General features: G+C 38.6%; 1 long non-coding RNA gene across 1 annotated transcript in view; it reads left to right on the top strand.

The window, feature by feature from the left end:
- LOC128626742 (uncharacterized) overlaps nt 1-18220 on the top strand; it is a 93245-nt gene that overhangs the window by 16990 nt on the left and 58035 nt on the right. The window contains exon 2 of the long non-coding RNA XR_008390795.1: nt 9302-9384. This is a non-coding gene — a long non-coding RNA (uncharacterized LOC128626742). The remainder of the gene's footprint in view (nt 1-9301; nt 9385-18220) is intronic.

Below are 18220 nucleotides of genomic sequence, written 5' to 3'. Positions count from 1 at the left end.
ACTGTATGTGGCTGTAGTCTGGAGGAAGTAGGATTATAAGAAGCCTGATTAGATAAAAATACCAGTTAGCAAGTTATTGCAGTAGACCAGGTGAGTGATAACTTTGACTAGCATGATCCTTTAAGTCTTTGTTTTATTCATATCTATATCTATCTGTACTATAGCTATACATATTTTTAGTATATAAATTATACCATAGACACTGTTTAAACTTTTTTTTAATCCACAATTTATTGTGAACATTTTTTGCTGTTTGCTATTCTTTATACATTATACATTAATTTTTGCTGGCCACAGAATATTCTTTCATGGGGCAATATTATAGCTGTTTATTGAATCATCCCTTATTGATGGATATTTGAGTTTTCAATTTTGCAATGGACACTACTGTTACAACATCCTTGTAAGTACATCTTTGCTCACGTTATGATGTGTTTTTTTTTTTCATCAAGATAATTTCCTAGAAATACAATGTCTGGGACAAAGAGGATGTAGAAGCCTTAAATTTTGAAGGCTGTTGCCAAATTCCAGTTGGCTGCAATTCAAGTTCCTTTTGCAGTTTAGTGGACACCCAAGGAGTTGCATGGGAAGAGCAGGCAAGATCACCCTGCATGTGCTCCTCTCCCCAAATCCGTTAGATGTGATTCTCCCTTGTGGTATAAAGTGCCTTATAAATAATTAATGCACCAGGGATGTCGCTTTTCCAGACACTAGAGTTAAATTTGAGACTTGTAAAATTTGAATTAAGAATCCATTTTTAAAGTCACTAATTGATTTAAATTTATTAGATTTTTCAATTTATTCATAATGGGATAGAGTAGATAAAAGTTTATTTTTTTTTTTTAACTTTTTTTATTGATTATGCCATTACATTTGCTCTATTCCCCCCCTCCATTCCCCTCCACCCTGCATACCCCTCCCCCACCATTTCCCCCTTTAGTTCATGAACACGTGTCTCAAATTCTTTAGATTCTGTATTTCCCCTGCTATTCTTACCCTCCCCCTATCTATTTTCTATCTACTGTCTATGCTACTTATTTTCTGTACCTTCTCCCCCCTTCCCCTCCTCCCACTCCCCTGTTGCTAACCCTCCATGAGATCTTCATTTCTATGGTTCTGCTCCTGATCTAGCTGTCCTCTTAGTTTGCTTTTGTTTTAGGTGTGGTTCTTAATAACTGTGAGTTTGCTGTCCTTTCACTGGTCATCTTTTTTTATCTTCTTTTTCTTAGGTAAGTCCCTTTAACATTTCATATAATAAGGGCTTGGTGATGATGAACTCCTTGAATTTGGTCTTATTTGAGAAGCACTTTATCTGTCCTTCCATTCTAAATGAAAACTTTGCTGGGTAGAGCAATCTTGGTTGTAGATCTTTGGTTTTCATGACTTGGAATACCTCTTTCCAGCCCCTTCTTGCCTGTAAGGTCTCTTTTGAGAAATCCGCTGACAGTCTGATGGGAACTCCTTTGTAGGTGACTGTCCCCTTAGCTCTTGCTGCTTCTAGGATTCTCTCCTTCATTTTAATCTTGGCTAATGTAATTATGATGTGCCTTGGTGTGTCCCTTCTTGGGTCCAACTTTTTGGGACTCTCTGAGCTTCCTGGATTTCCTGGAAGTCTATTTCCTTTGCCAGATTGGGGAAATTCTCCTTTATTATTTGTTCAAATAAGTTTTCCACTGGTGGCTGTGCCTTTACCCCTTCTGGTACCCCTATAATTCGGATGTTGGAACGTTTAAAGATGTCCTGGAGGTTCCTAAGCTTCTCTTCATTTTTCTGAATTCTTGTTTCTTCATTCTTTTCTGTTTGATCATTTTTTTCTTCCTTCTGGTCCACTCCCTTGGTTTGAGTCCCAATTTTCTTTCCATTACTATTGGTTTCCTGTGTATTTCCCTTCATTTCAATTAGTTTAGCTTCCATATGTTTCTCTAATTTGTGACTAAAATCAACCAGTTCTGTAAGGATCCTTATAACCAGTGTTTTGAACTGTGCATCTGAAAGACTGGCTATTTCTTCATCGCTTAGATCTATCGGTTCTGGGGCTCTGAGTTGTCCTAGAGCCATTTTTGGTCTATTCGTGCTGTTAAGTAAGCTGAGCGAAGCCTTAGTTGTTTACCAGGACGGGGAGACCCAGGTCGCTGGTTTGTGACGCTGTGTGTGGGGGCGTGGTCAGAGAGGGAGCAATGGCGGCCTTCTCCACTAGCCCAGCCCGCCTCAGTCACACCACACGCCTCCGGCTTGTTTATCCGATCGGAATTGTGCGAGCCTGCTGCCCCGAGCAGGCTTCCCTTCTCACTGATTTCTCCGCACGCAGGTGCGCGACCAACCGCAGACAGCCCGCTGCACCTCTTCCTTGTGCGCTCCCGTAGCTAGTCTCCATCAGCGCTTTAGGCTGCTCGCGCGCTCACCGTTCACCGCGCCGCCAGGGAATTTTTTCTTGCTAACCTGTTCCGCTGCTGGCTTCGCTCCTCATACCGGTCCAGCTGAGTATCTAGTTGTCCTTTGGACTCCGTATTGTCGATTTTCCGTGTGGCTTGGTTGTGACTGCTGTTAAAAATAGTTGTTCTTAGATTTGGTTGTGCACAGAGGCACGGTGGTTCCTCCACCTACGTCTCCATCTTGGCGGAAGTCCAAAAGTTTATTTATTTAGACTTGTAAAAACATAGTTCCTGCCCTCAAGCACTATATATTTTAAAAATAAACTTTATTTTCTTAGAGTATTTTTAGGTTTACAGAAAAATTCAAGCTTTTAGTAATTACAAAAGAAGAAGGAGAGAAAAAGAAAATTGGGGACATAAATAAATGTATATTTTTGAAGTGCAAGGAAATTACTTTTTCTTTAAATCTTTTAGCAGGTATTATTATAATTAGTTAATGTTTGAAACTAATGTTTACAAGGAGGATCTATCATTTTATGGAGGCACCTATTTGCTTCTGAAACTTAGGAAATCATCATAAAGCTAAATGAAACTTGGTGACAGTTTTTTTAAACAGATGATATATTCTATTTTTCTTTGTCTTCTCTAGTTGATATTGATAAGAATTTGCCTAGTGGAGATCTTGAAAGTGCTGACTTCCCAGGAGGTTTTATTCCCACGGAAGCATTTATGTTTCTAATGAGATGAATATCATGGTCAACTTGGATCCATCTTGTTTGTGCTTAATCTAATTCCTTGTTATGAGCCAAAAATTTACCTTTCAAATAAAACAATACCCAATTAGTATTCATCTTTTTCTTACTTCAGACACTGTCTTGCTACATAGTACATGGTCAGTAAATGCTTAATTCGTTAACCTGGAAAGCAGCTGTTATGTTAATAGGTTGAACATTCTAGGTGTAGATCGGCCTTGCTCTGAAGATCAGCAAAATACTCTTCGTTGGGATCAGAAAAGTATATTTGATGTAATCAAATCCAGTGTAGTAGCTTAAAATCTTAACTGATATTCTGGGTAGAATGACAGCTATTAATAATCCCTCGGTGACTTTTCACCAGTTGCTATGTGTTTTAATATAAATTTTCTTCTACTACACACTTAACATGTTCTTAACTGTCCTGTGTCCTCAAATAGTGTGTGTGTTGGGGGGGTGGAGTTTGGCAGAGCCAGCCAACAAAAAGCCAGCCTTGCTGGACTCTAACCAAATCATCAAATAGGAGCCTCGTTTCTCTGGGTGCTCACAGGCCCCCATTTAACAGGCCCCTTCCTCTGTTATTCCCCTTCTAGAACACTAAGACCACTCTAGTATCTCATTAGCCAAGAACATTTTCTCTGTTAAAGCCTTGTGAACTAACACTTCAGAGGAAGAGTTTAAATTATTACTTTTTTTTCAGAAGCAATTGCATTTTATTAGGGGATCTTTGAAAAGGGAAAAAAGACTATAAGACTCAAAGTGGCATTGTATAGCAGAGGGGATTTTAAGTGACGACTAATGGGTACCACTTGGAAAGTTCTTTCTTAAGGTGTATATTTGGAAAAGTGCCTCTTTTTTTCACAGCTTATCACACCTGATAAACTGGTGGCAACTTGACTGAACCTGCCTTTCCCAGCTCCTCTGAAATAAGAAGCTGATTTCTTTCTATAATCTGCCTTCTGCCCCTACTCTTTTCTTGACATTTGCGATGATTCAAAAGTCAACTCCAATGGGTACTTTTCAGCTCTCATCCAATGTGACTCCCCCTTGCTAATGACTTTCCCATTTGAAACTGTCTTCCTTGGTTTCAGCATGTCATTTTCTTGATTCCTTTTCCACTTCTCCCAGAATTTTTTCCCCATTTATTCTCATTACCTTTTTGTCTTCTTCCCACACATGCTTTTTGTGGGAAATAAGGTCAGTACTTCCCATATACAAGCAGGCCTCCTTTCTGTTTGTCATTGGGTTTCTCCTTGGGTAATTTCTTTCACTTTTTGTCTTTAGCTATTATCTCAGTGCCTACCTTGTCCTGCGGGCTCCTGTCTGGAGCTTCAGAAATTCTTCGGATTTGCCATTTGTATCTTCTTAAGATGGTATTTCTTGTATCTTCTCTCTCATTTTCTATCACAATTAGTGACATTGCCATTGATTCAACAGCCCTCCCCTCCTAAACCTGCTAGATAACTCATATTTATTTTTGAACTCTCATTTTCACGTTCAGTTGACCTTCAGATTTTTTTAACAGTTTATTTATTTTCAGAGAGAAGGGGAGGGAGGGAGACAGAGGGAGAGAAACATCAACATGTGGTTGTCTCCTGTGTGCTGCTTACTGGGGATCTGGCCTGCAACCCAAGTATGTGCCCTGACTGGGAATCGAACCTGTGACTCTTTGGTTCACAGGCCAGTGCTCAATCCACTGAACCATATCAGCCAGGGATCTTCAGATTGTTCTGTTGGTCCTTCTCAATTAATTCAACAACTTCTCTCAGTACTCCATGCTTCTCCTTTAGTTTAGACCAAGGGTGTCCAACCTTTTAAGCATCCCTGAGCCACACTGGAAGAAGAGTTGTCTCAGGCCACACATTAAATACACAAACACTAAGGAAAACCAATGAGCAAAAAAAAAAAAAAGGTCTGTGCATAATTTTTGTGATATCTGCCCCACAGATAAGCAAAAAACTCCTCAGGTAATAACCCTAATTATGCAGCGGCTCTTCGACCATCTCTTAAAATCATCAAGCAGGTCCCAAGTTTGTGATCACTAATGGAGAAAATGTACATATCTAAGTAATAAAACATCATCATACATGTTTATTCTATGTAACATCATGACACATAATTACAAAAAAATCTCAAGTTCTAAGTAGATTTACGATTTTGTGTTGGGCCACATCATAGCCATCCTGGCTGTGTGTGGCTGTGGGATGTACACCCCTGGGGTAGACCTTTACTTCCCCTAACCTATTTTATTGCAAAAGCCTAACTGTAAGCAAAATGCCTAATTGTTCTCTTTCAACAGTAATGCTCTTGTCACACTGCTTCCGGATATGATCATTTGCTCGTTCATTTAATGTTATGGTAGCTCCCTATGTTCACAAGATGAAGCAGGTCATTCATTTCTTCATTCAATTAATATAAGGAATTCCTACCATGAGGCTGACACTAAATAACTATTGGTGACACAGGTTGATAGTCTACATTTTTTGCCTTACTCGGTAATCTAATTTCAATGTAATTCTATGGATTTATTTTTTTCTTCCTAACACACACCAGCCCCTGCCTACACCGCCCACTGCTTTGTGCTTTGAAAGGTATTTTGTACTGCAGCTCTTCAGGTGTGTTATACATTCTGCTAAGGTATTATGCTGTATCATCCTGGTGAACTCCTGCTTTTGGGGAGGTAATTCTCTGTGGATCGCTTACATTTCTGCATTACTTGTGAGAAGAGGCATTCACTGTCTTTGTGCTGGATTATCTTTTCCAGGATGTTTGTATGGCAAGCAACCTTGAAAGACAGAAATAGTGTCTTCTAGAGCAAAGGGCAGACATGTTTATTGTTCATTATAAAAAAATTTGGCCACACTAAACTCAGGATTTCTCCCTGTAATGCAACCCACTGTGTGTGCAAGTGTTACTTGGGTCATCCTTGGGAACTGGGACTCGGGAAACTGGTGTAAGAAAGTGCTAATACTCTGGCTATGACTATGGCTATGAGTGAAAGCCCTTTCTGTTTGATTCAGGAACCTCATGTTGTTTCCCAGCATCCATGAAGCCATTGCACGGTAATTAGTTTGATAATAGGGTACAGTTTCAAAACTTCACAGTTCTAAGTACTGTCTGTTCATCTTTAGAGGTCCAGCTTGAATGTTTGCTCTTTGATGCAAATATCACTGATCTTTATAGGTGAAATTACTCTTGTAAATCTGTGATCATCCACAGCATTGTTTTTTATAGTCTTTGACATGTTAGGTTTTGATTATGCCTGTCCAAATCTGTCTCCTTACTAGATGAATAGACCATTAGAATCAGAATACCTGGTAGCATTTAAGAAATGCACATTAAGATATTTGATAAAATTGATGAACCAGTGACTTACTCCTTTTCTTGACTTTCTCCTTGTTGACCTCATCTTCTTTATAATATCTGAGGTATGGAGTAACTTATTTAAATTTTACTTTCAAAGCATCATCCTCCTGTCCTCATTCTATAACTGCTGGGAATGATGACTTCCTCTATGCCTGCTACCCCAATCCAAAATTCCTCCACTGTGGAAATGTGTACATATCTGACTTGCTTCTCGTTTGTGATATAATGCCAAATCCCCAAGAATACAGAAAATACATTGAACATCCATGGTTCCAACATTTTATATAAAAGTAGTTTTATCTTACTGTATATGTCCTTATACCTAATTGTAATAAGTCTGTTAAACTATTTGCAGTTTTCTTTTTAACCCTTAAGATGTTATACAGCACAGCTTGACACTGATTGAATTAACATGTTTTTACTTTGATTTCTGATCTGGGCAGTACACCCTGATCAGGCTCTTTTAGTCCACACTGTTGATGACAACTATTCTTTGTGTGTTACACCACTCAGGCTTCGATTATTCAGGCCATGTTTTCTATAGTACCAGGTATTACCTAGTTCCTTTTTGGAGTTGATGATAAAAACAGTAAGAAAAGCATATTTAGGAGAGAGGGTTATAGAAAAAAGTTTGAGTATTAGTCAAACCACCAAGTCTCATTGGCTAGACCTCGTGAGTCTAGGTTGATTCCTCTGGAAAACTTGTGTTCCTACAGTAACTTGAGAAATGGAGCTTCTTAGATTTTGTGCTCTGCTGTCTTCCTATCACAGTAAGATGCCTCTACAGGGGAAGAATGAATGGAGAGCCATAATCTCTTCAAATCCCACTGGCCAAAGACAGTCCCATGGCCCCATCACATGGCAAAGGCTGAGAATAGCAGTGTGCATTCCTAATGAGAACAGAACTAATGAGAGAAAGGGGTCACTCATGTGAAAGGACGTCAAGTCTGAGAGAATGACGGTGTTGGTACCAACGTGGTTCTCTAATGCTTTCACTTTGTGGCACCCACAGGATCTCAGGATTTTTGCATGGATTCCTAGGCCAAAATATCTAACTATATTTATTGTTAATTGAGTAGTTATATCCAAACAGTTTAAAATGTATTTTTATACCAATAACTTGGTAGCTCTTTGAGAAAAAGTAACGCACCTACTTGAAAGAAAAAAAAGAATTTTTGTCTTAACACAGTTGCTTACTAAAAAGATGTGTGGATCTCTTCACACTGCACACCTCAGAGACATTGGAATCAGTTTGGCATCACCACCCTTATTTCTAGTTCTACACTAAGTTTCGCCCTTATTCCTTTTTTTGTCCACCAACCACCAAAACACAGCATCACTAAGTTATGGTGTCTGGGGAATATAGTAGGTGCTAATGTTGGAACTGTGAACTATCTTGAGCTAGTAGTTCACGCAGTGACTGATAGATTTTGAATATTCCTGTATTTCTCTTGAAAATTTGAAGCATGCCCTAACACTCTGTAAGTGGGCTTTAGGGTCCTGGCACTCCTCGGTGCACAGTTTGTCCTAGGTACTCTATATAGGTCACTTCTCACAACAGTTGAAAGGTAGGTATTGTCATTCCCAAGTTGGATGAGAAAATGAAGGTCCGAGAAGGACAAGAATCCTACCCCGAACCTCCTCCTTAGTAATTAGCAGAGTAGAAGCCTCCTGGCTCCAAGCCTCATTGCATCATGCCATGTGTCATGAGATTTGCAGGATTAAGTTTTTCACAGCTTCCTCTCCCCATGACCTTTTCTGTGTTTCAAGCAACATTGAAACGACTATTTTTTTAAAACATGTGGAAGTGCTTGAAGCTCATGGAAATGATTTTAAGTCATGTCTACATTTGTAGCTTTAAGGCACACCTGCTAGAGAATAAATTCTCTTGAGCAGAGATTAAAGAACTTTAAAATGGTCTTAAAATGGCCCCAAGGAAGGTTGTTTAAGCTTTGAAATCAAGACAGTACATTTCTAATTAACTTGTAATTATTTTACTACTAATTTTTAATGGGAAATTTAGTATGGACCGCATATTACTTTTTCTTCGGCTGTCAGGACAATCCCTAAACTAAACCTTCTTCACCAGCTGTTGCCTAATTCAATATGGTCCATGTTGGAATTTTTCCAACTCTGCCTGCACATAATTTCCAAGTCTCAACAGACCCGTGCAAAAATGAAGCATAACTATAATCTTTCATGGTACTCATAGTTCTATTTAATTATCTGAAATACTACCTGATAAATGGTGCAATCAGAAGAATTCCAGTTTAACAGTAACCACTTCCACATCACTTTTCTGCTCTCATCTAATGTGAAACAGGTTTGGATTACTACTTCTAAATTATGTAAACTCCTAATCAATGATTAATTTAAGAATCTCCAAGCTGCTGCCTTTCCCCCTTTTTTTGTGTGTGGTTCCTAAGTGTCAAAGAATTTAGGGCTAGTCAAGTGGAATTTTTTTCCCTAGACTTTTTAAGCCTTTATTTTCTATTGAACTTGTCGAGAGGATGAAAGACAGGTGGTTAGACCATAGAAGAGTAAATCCTTACAATAGAATATTATTTTCAAAGAAAATGCTTCTTAATGTAGAATTAAAAGTATATTTTCATTAAATGACTCTGACATAGATTATAGTTCAGAGAAATATCTGAAATGAAAAACTCTTCCTTATTAAAAAAATCATCAACAAATGGTAGCAGAGTGATATTTATTGGAGCACTCTGTAAATGCCAGGCATTTTACACTTACTATTTTATTTGACCCTAAAACCAACCATGGGACGTCATTGTTCTTACTTTCATTTTGCAGAGAAAGAAACTGACAACAGAGAGCCTGAGGAAATTTCCTAAGTTTACATGTGAATAAACGCGAGAACTTGCATTTGAACTCAGGTGGGTCTGGTATCCACTCGGAAGCTGTGGCTTTTACAGACAGGGCTGTGCTGTCTCCAGACCAAGATGCATGGGGATGGGCTCATGTCTTTTATGTTTTATAACAGTGATAGTATATGAAAACATGTTATTAATTTTAATTAAATACAGGTGGGGCAAAAGTTGGCTTACAGTTGTGAGTATGCCAGACACTGAATTTATTCTTGTGCTTATTAATTGTTGTATTATTTTTCACAGGAACCACTGTAAACCTACTTTGCCCCACCCTGTATTTACTGGGCGCTATGATGTAACTGGCACGTATATGCATTTTCTAAAAATTCCTGATTTATTTTTAGCTCTTTTCTTATTTGATATTAGAGATCTGAAAGGATCCCAATGAGTTGGTGTTGCTTTATTGTATGATATTGAGAAAAATCTTGGGCAGGATCCCAGGAGACCTGTGGATCTGTGCTTGCCTTTTCCACTCGGTATCTCAGTGGTTAAGAATTTGTTTCTATGTCTGGTGCTCAGTTTCTTCATGTGTATAATGAGAAGATTGAAATACGTGAACTCTGAGTTCCTTTTGGGCACTGAAATTCTGTGATTTTAACTAAGTAAATGCATATGATCCATGTGGACACAGTAAAATGCTGGTGGTATATGTAACTCAGAACTGAGACAAGTGCCTCTGGATTAAGCTGTGGGGAGTAAATGAGATGTAATGAATGAAACCTTTAAAACATTATGCCATTTGTGTTAGTTTTCTATTGCTGTATAAGAAATCATCACAATTTTTGCAGCTTAGGACAATATGCATGTATTACCTCATGGTTTGCATGCATTAGGAATCTGGGCATGGTCTAGCTAGGTCTTCTGCTCAGGCCCTCAGGAGGCTGCAATCAAAGTGTCAGTGGGCAACATTCATTTCTGGGGCTTGGTCTTCCTCTAAGCTCTGGTTGGTTGGCAGCATCATTTCCTTGAGCTTGAAGAACGCAGGCCTCTATTTTCTTGTTGGCCGTTAGCCAGGAGCAGGTGGCTCTCAACTCCTAGAGGTTGCCTGCAATGTTTTGCTTTATGGCTTTCTCAGAAACCCTTTGAAAATCTGGAGCTACTTCTCATGCCAACAAGAGACGATCCTCCATCCCTTATGCTAAGATAAAGTCTATCTTAGTGGTACTGGGTTGAATAATGTCCCCCCAAATTCATATCTATCTGAAACCTCACAATGTGACCGTATATAGAAATAAGTCCTTGTGTACATTATTAGTCAAGTTAAGGTAAGGTCATAAAGGAGTAGAGTAGGCCCGAATTGCATGGCTTGTGCCCTTATAAGAAAACAGAGGCACACGGACACACAGAGGGAAGATAGTCAGCAATATGACAACAGAAGCAGAGACTGGAGTCAGGCTGCTGCAAGCAAAGGAACACTAGGGATTTCTATCAACCACCGGAAGTGAGGAGAGACTCCTCTTGCAGAGCCCACAGAGAGGACATAGACCTACAGACACCTTGACTGCAGACTTCTGACCTCCAGAACTGTGAGGGAATACATTTTTGTTCAGAGCCACCAAATGTGTGGGACTTCGTTATGGTGGCCCTAGAGAACTAATACAATAACATAATGTCATCACAGGCATGATAATATCTCATTACTGTTGCTCTGTAACGTAGCCAAACCAAGGGGATGACATCCTATTACTTTTGTCATTTTTCTTGTTTAGAAGCAAGTCACAGGTGCCTCCCATGCTGGAGGAGAAAGGATTCTACAAGGCAATGACTTACTGAGATCGCTGACAGGGATGTCCAAACTCTCAGTGTCTCAGGGTCATACTTGAAGAAGAGTTGTTTTGGGCCACAGATTAAATACATTGTGACACATAATCACAAAAAAAAATCTCATAATGTTTTTAAGTAAATTTATGATTTTGTGTTGGGCCACTTTCATAGCCATCCTGGGCCACATGTGGCCCCTGGGCCACAATTCGGACACCCTTGCAAATGTACCTGCCACCTCAGTACCAAGTTATTATTTTATTTTGTGAAAGTGGGCCTTTCAATTACATAGAAATGGACTTAAGCAGCCCTATCTAACTCTCTTTACCATGATAACTCTCTAATTATTTTTAAATTACCTGAAAAGATATTTCATTTAAATTTTTCATTGTAGCTGATTCTTTTAAGTGATGGCTCTTTTATTTAAAGTTTATCACCCATGATACTTTTTGTGCTCTTAACTGTCTTTTAAAAATGAATTTGTTGATACTTCAATGACAAGTTGTTTTGAAGATAAAAGTTGATAATTTGAAAGCATAAAAAAGAAAAGCAAAGAAGTTTATTAGCTAAACTCTGCCCTTTAAAAAACATTATTAATACTCTGAGGTACTGGTCAATTGATCCATTTTCCTTTGAGCACCTACCTACCGTATCCTGAGCATTTACAATATTATTGTTAAGTATACTTTAGTACATATTCACCATTTAAAATGATGAAATGGTGGAGTCAAATGCAAGCTCTAAGTCATTGCAAAAGTCCTTGCCCTCAGATTCTCTACCCAGGATATTCTTACACAAAATATTAGTAGACTCCATCACATTTATTAGATTTTACAGAAATGCAGTTCAGGGTTAGCGGGAACCAACAAAGCAAAGTGATGTTAACTATAGGTACTCTGTGGTTTCACATTGTTCTTTAATCCAAATTTCCACCAACACTATGAAAAGCAGTCATATTTGCAAACTTATATTTCAGAACATCGATCATTTTTTCCTGTGGATTTCTTTGGGGGCTGCGAGACAGACGTATTTTTCTTTGGATACTGCCACCGAACCCCCTCATGGGATAGATTTCAACCCTTAGTCGGCCTTGGGAAAAATTTAATGTCTCCTTATATATGACCTTGTCCTCATCATGTTGCAGCTACTTCAGATGTATAGTCCCTGTGCATTTGAAATATTCTCTGAGGTTCAAACTTTTTATTTCAGAGATAGTTTGAAAAATCTATCAGTATGCCAAAGATAGAAGCTTACGTATTTTCTTACACAGTGCTATCAAAATCAGGTTCCTAAACTATTCCTGATTCTATAAAGATCATAATCAGAATTCTTTCCTCTTGCCAAATTCCTAAGTTTAACACTGCCTGAACAATCCTTTAGGGTATTGGTGTTTAATACTGCCAGAAAGATGCATTAAATGCTACAATCCCAGAAATATTGTTTGAACAATATTGAACATGGAAAAATAAAGTACATTTTAGGTCTCTGATCATAGAGTTGCCATGTAATATAATGAAGTGAAACTGCTTCATATACAGCAGTTCATATGGTAGAGTTCCAGGCTCTGGATTTTAGCAGCTGAAGGGAAGTGTTCAAAGTCCTTGATGAAACTTGCATGGTCAAAGGCAGCATTCTCCTTTCAGTTTTCTGGACTGGGTCTCTCTCAGTGAAATCCCATAGAGTTGGAATCCCATAGTTGGAATCTCTCTCAGTGAAATCCCTCAGCAGTTGGAATCCCATAGATCAACACCCAAGCTCTGGGGTGGGTTGATCTGACTGCAAATTTGAGTTCTGGCACTCCTTAGCTACAAAATGGGACAGTATAGTGCATCATAGGGAATGTATGTTGATTAAATAATGAACTTAATTTGCAGAGCATAAAACCTAGCATGTAGAAAGTGCTTAATGAATATGTTAGCTAAAAGCAATCAATAAAAATGAAATTTCAACTCAAAACGCACTTGCAAGTATCTATGTGGCAAACTTAGGCTATGGAGAAATTTGCAAATTATCTTGAGATTTTCTCTGGGCTACACTATTTTAATGCCATCATCCTGGTAAGAAGGAATACTCACTGGTTTGCTCTGCATGTCAAATGGTATGTTAGAATCTTTGTATAGTTGAACTCATTAAATTCTAAAAAAACCAACAAAAAACCTTATGAGAGATTCTCATTTCAAAATAGGGACTTGAGCTCAAATAATAACAGTAAGTTGCAGAGCTGTGATTTAACTCCACATCTGTTCACTCCCTAATCTAAGCTCTTTCTGCTCCACCATGCTGCCTCCCAAAGCAAAGCCTCCTCCTCTGAGGTGACCTCTGAAAATGGTTCATTATTCACTTGACCCAGAAAACCCGCCAAAATCATGCAGATCAAGAAGTTGAAATCTTCTTGTTCATTTTAAGAGCACTCATGAAATTGCCCAGGCCATCAAGGATACGCATATCTAAGAAGCCACCAAGCACCTGAAGAATGTCACTTTAAGGAAGCAGTGTGTGCCATTCTTTTGTTACATTAGTGGATTTGGTAGGTTTGCCCAGGTCAAACACAGGGTCAGTGGCTCAAAAAGCATGCTGAGTTTTCACTGCACGTGCTTAAAAATGCAGAGTGATGCTGAAGTTAAGGGTTTAGATGAGTTTCTCTAGTCATTGAACACATCCAGGTAAACAAATCTCCCAAGATGCGGTGCACAATTTACAGAGGTCATGGGCAGATTAAGCCACACACGAGCTCTCCCTGCCACACTGAGATTCTTACTGAAAAGAGCAGATTGTTCCTGAACCAGAGAGCAGGTTGCACAGAAGAAAAAAAGATATCCCAGAGCAAAGTAAAGAGACAACAACTTACAGCACCAGGGGGAAATTCAGCATTAAATAAATGCTAATAAAAGTAAAAAAAAAAAAGGCACCTGGCTGGTGTAGCCCAGTGGATTGAGTGTGGGCCTGCAAACCAGAGGACTGCAGTTTGATTCCCAGTCAGGGCACATGCCTGGGTTGCAGGCCAGTTCCCAAAAGGGAATGCATGAGAGGCAACCACACATTGATATTTCCCTCTTTCCTTCCCTTCCCCTCTAAAGATAAATAAATAAAATCTTTTTAAAAAAGTAAAAAAAAAAAGTAGAGCCTCCTGAAATTCACTCATGTTATATAATTTCTGTGTATAATGAAGAGAACAAAAATAAAAGTGGAAAGTGGTGAAAATTTTTACCCTGCAGAAAACCTGACAGTTCCTATGAAAAGGCATACATGATTTCAAATGGTGAACAAGCCTAGGCACTATCTGGGAGGCTTTGAAACATGAATGGAATACACATTCTCAGAATTGCTAGTGTAGGGTTTTCTCTTTTCCTCTCACCCACCCATTCACGCCGTCACAGTTGCCTGGACCAGTCTGCATCTATCGGCGATCTTAGACTCAGTTAGATGGGATGAGGATGACTGGGAATGGCAGGTGGGAAATAACTACTTTTGCATTGTGAAAAGCTCACGCTTGCTGCAATGCAGAGAACAGATTAGAGAAAAGCCAGATGACTGCAGGATGATCAGTTAAAAGTCTACTGTGGTAGTCCAGGTGAAGGATGGTGATTCTTAAACTAGTCAATGGATTTGAGTGTGAAGTTAAATCGACAGGACTTTGTGATGGACTGGATAAGAAAGTTGAAGTAAGAAAGGTTCCTGAGATGGGGAACCTTACAGAAGTAGAGTCCTATTTTAGGGGAGGAAAGAGAAAAACAGCAGTGGGGTCTTGCCCTGCCCCTCTTTGGGTCTGACTTCCCATACTCACTGAGCTCTGAAACACAGTCTTTCTCTGGAGACAAAGTTTTAAAAATTTCTTAGGCTGAATTTGAAAGCAGAAGGCATTTTGCTCAAACTTTGCGCCTTTCTCATTTGAACCAAAGTCTGTACTCTATCTAGAACCAAGCATAGGAAATAAGTGGTGGGTCCAGTTATCTTGGGTAAGTATCATGTACTAAGGGAATTTCTTGTGGGACAGAGATCTAAAGTTAACTGTAAGATGAGGGATCAGAAAACAGAAAATGTGAAGAGAAGGGAACAAAATGGAAATGGCTTGTGCATCTAGTCGGTCCTGGCCCTCTCTGCTCATCTAATGTTGAAGTTGAAATGATGCTACTAGTCCTGAACAAAGGTCGGTTCATGTATTTCTGAGCTCTTTTAGGTCTTCTGAGGACATAAATTTCAAGTCCTACAATGACTTCCCTTTTATAGGCCTTTTGTCTATTCAGAACCCCATTTCTGCTGACAGTGGGTTAATAATTCAATATCACATTTTTGATGTCACTGGGACATATGTGGAACTCAAAGTAAATCGTGGCCAGGACTAATCAGCCATATTCTTAACCACTGTTCCAAGGTAAGGACAAAAAAAAGTTCTATTCAATTCAGAAACAGATAAATCCTTTAAAGATTTGTTTTATGAGAATAAAACATTTAATATGTGTTATCCTCCTCCCCATCTTTTTTTTTTTTATGAACTGGATACTTAAAACCATGTGGCTGGTTATCAGAATAAAAATAAAATGATTTTCAAAAATAAACAAAACCTTCTAAGTGGTGCATAAAAATGATGTCATTGAAATCTGAAAACTCTCTTTAACAGTTTATGTTTATATAGTGATGGCCTGCTGATGTCTAATGTAAGAAAAAAACAACAAAAAAAACCTCTTAGAGAAAATTAGCTACTTGAACCTGGGCTGCTGAATGCATTTAGTATGTCTTACAATTTTGGTGGAATATCACATCAGCTAAACGGAGGAGATAACTTGAGGTGCGAGGGATATGAAATGTAGTTTGCATTCTTGACTCTCTAGACAGTAGATTTTGGAAGGTGATAAGTTAAAGCTTCTGAGGAAAGAGGTAAACGAATTTTGAAGCTGCCAGTGACATATCCTGGCTGGACGAACATGAAGGCATTTTCATTAGTCTAGGCAACCTAGAAGCTATTGACAGGGGTCTCTTTTATTTTATCTTTTAAAATATAAATTCTACATTGTTAGGTTGAGAAGCTTTTCTTATTTGGAGATACTGCTCTTAGGTACACACGAAAAATGGCTCATGTTTTCAACAATGAGAAAAAATCATCTTGATCATAAATAACATAAAAGTAAGTAAGGTTTAGCAAAAGAATGAAGAATTGTAAATAAGATACATGTCACAAGCAGTGTGCTTGATCAGCAGCCTACATAAGAAGCAAAGTGTTCTGAACTTCTCTGGGGCTGAAAAGTAATTTGTTAGGTGAAAAATGCCAGAGCTGCTTCTTGTCAATCTAGTTATGGATAGATATTGGGTTGGGGGGTAAAACATCACTCTATTACCACTGATTGCAAAAAGGTATGTGTCAATTTAGTTTGTGCCAAACCTGATGAGTTCTGCCATGTAGATATCTTTAGGTGTGGCGTTGGCTTGGCACCCAAGGGCTTGGGCTCTGCTCTCAGATCTTCCAGCTGCCAACCCAGCTTCTCTATTCTGTGGTTTTAGGTCCATTGTTTTTTATCTCCCGATCTTCCTTTATTTGATTATAAATGGGATTAACAGTGTCTATTTCCTAGGGCCATTGTGAACATTAAAACATCTCCTATAAAATACTTAGTATAAGTATTAGAATAAGCATTTAGTAAACATACCATAAATGTTAGCTATTATAATAACATTGAAATTCTGTGGGACAAATCAAGTAATTTAATAAAAGTTCTTTTCATGAAAAATGTCCCTGGGTATATAATTCAGTCCAACAAATTTAGGATTGCCGACCTTCTGTGCTTCAAAATCTGGTGTATAGTAAATGGACTTTTGCTATAGTTTTTAAACTGTTTAAATTATATTTATAAGATTAAGTCTCATTCAAACGTTTACAGAAACTGGGAAATATGCCCAGGGACTCTCGGGTTTCTTATGAACTCAGTGTGAAAACTCCGAGTTATGTTGAATAGTTTCCCCTTTAGTAGAGAGTCATGTACAAACTTTAGTACTGATCCATTTAGCTTCCTATCCCAGAATCAGAATGTTTGTCTCACTCTACTGAGACTGTTGAACTTCATATGTAAGACTTAAAATTAAAATCTCAGACTTCACTTTTAATCTTTTGAATTAACTATTTATTTTAGCCGCTGAACCTGGCAGTCAGCATTTCAATTATGTTTTTGTTATGTACACCAAGATAGTAGGGCAGAAAGAGAAGTTTAAGCCAGAGTTTTATGCTTAAGTGTGAAAATCCTCAAGAAACGATTGAGCGTTGGAAGGTAAACCCTCAGAAGGTAAATTTGCTGAGTGACAGTGATGCTCAATACACACTGTTAGCCTGCTCCTGCCTGCCTCCCCTCCTCCCACCCCTAGTACACAGACCCTTCTTCTGTCTGTCCTTCAAGGCTCAGTTGAGTGTCTCTCTCCTTTTCTGGAGAATTTGCTGCCATGCTGATCATTCTTTTTATAGTGTTCATAGCCTCTTCTACAGCAAGTGTGGTAGGTATCCTTTGTATTGGTTTCATAGACGTTCTTGTCACTCCAGTTAGGTGAGGGCATACAACAAATACAAGGGGGGACCTTCCCCCCACCCCCTGCTCCATGGTGCTGAACATGGTGTAGGATCTCAATAAGTACTTACTTGTTTATCCATTATATTTGAGTAATTCAAATGGGTGACCACATACCTCTGATTTTGCAAATCCTTTGTCAATTGTTTTCGTGAAACAGTGCTGGTATCACTGCGAATTTACAGATGAGATGCTTTAAATGTAAAGGTGCCATGTTTTTATTCCATCAACTTTAGCCATGCTTCCATATTATGGCTCAAGGCTGCACTGAAGTTTGGATATGTCCAACTGTTATTAGTGTGTTATTTTTATCTTGGAATGGTAGCAGAAATGCTTCTTTACTGCATTAACTCTGGAACATAGAGGGCTTAGTTTGTGTTTACTAAAAATGTTTTTAATGTCAAGTGGAGGGCCATGAAAAGTTCTCTTAGCTCTGTTTTCCATAATTACCCAATTATCTGCCTCTTCCCTGTGTGTTCTCTTATGAGAATCACAGATTACTGATTAACTCCTGGAACTCAGTACACATGGCA

This window comes from Artibeus jamaicensis, unplaced genomic scaffold (assembly GCF_021234435.1).
Source record: "Artibeus jamaicensis isolate MK-2021 breed Jamaican fruit bat unplaced genomic scaffold, CSHL_Jam_final scaffold_916, whole genome shotgun sequence".
Classification (NCBI taxonomy): domain Eukaryota; kingdom Metazoa; phylum Chordata; class Mammalia; order Chiroptera; family Phyllostomidae; genus Artibeus; species Artibeus jamaicensis.
This window is presented reverse-complemented; position numbering and strand designations above follow the sequence as displayed.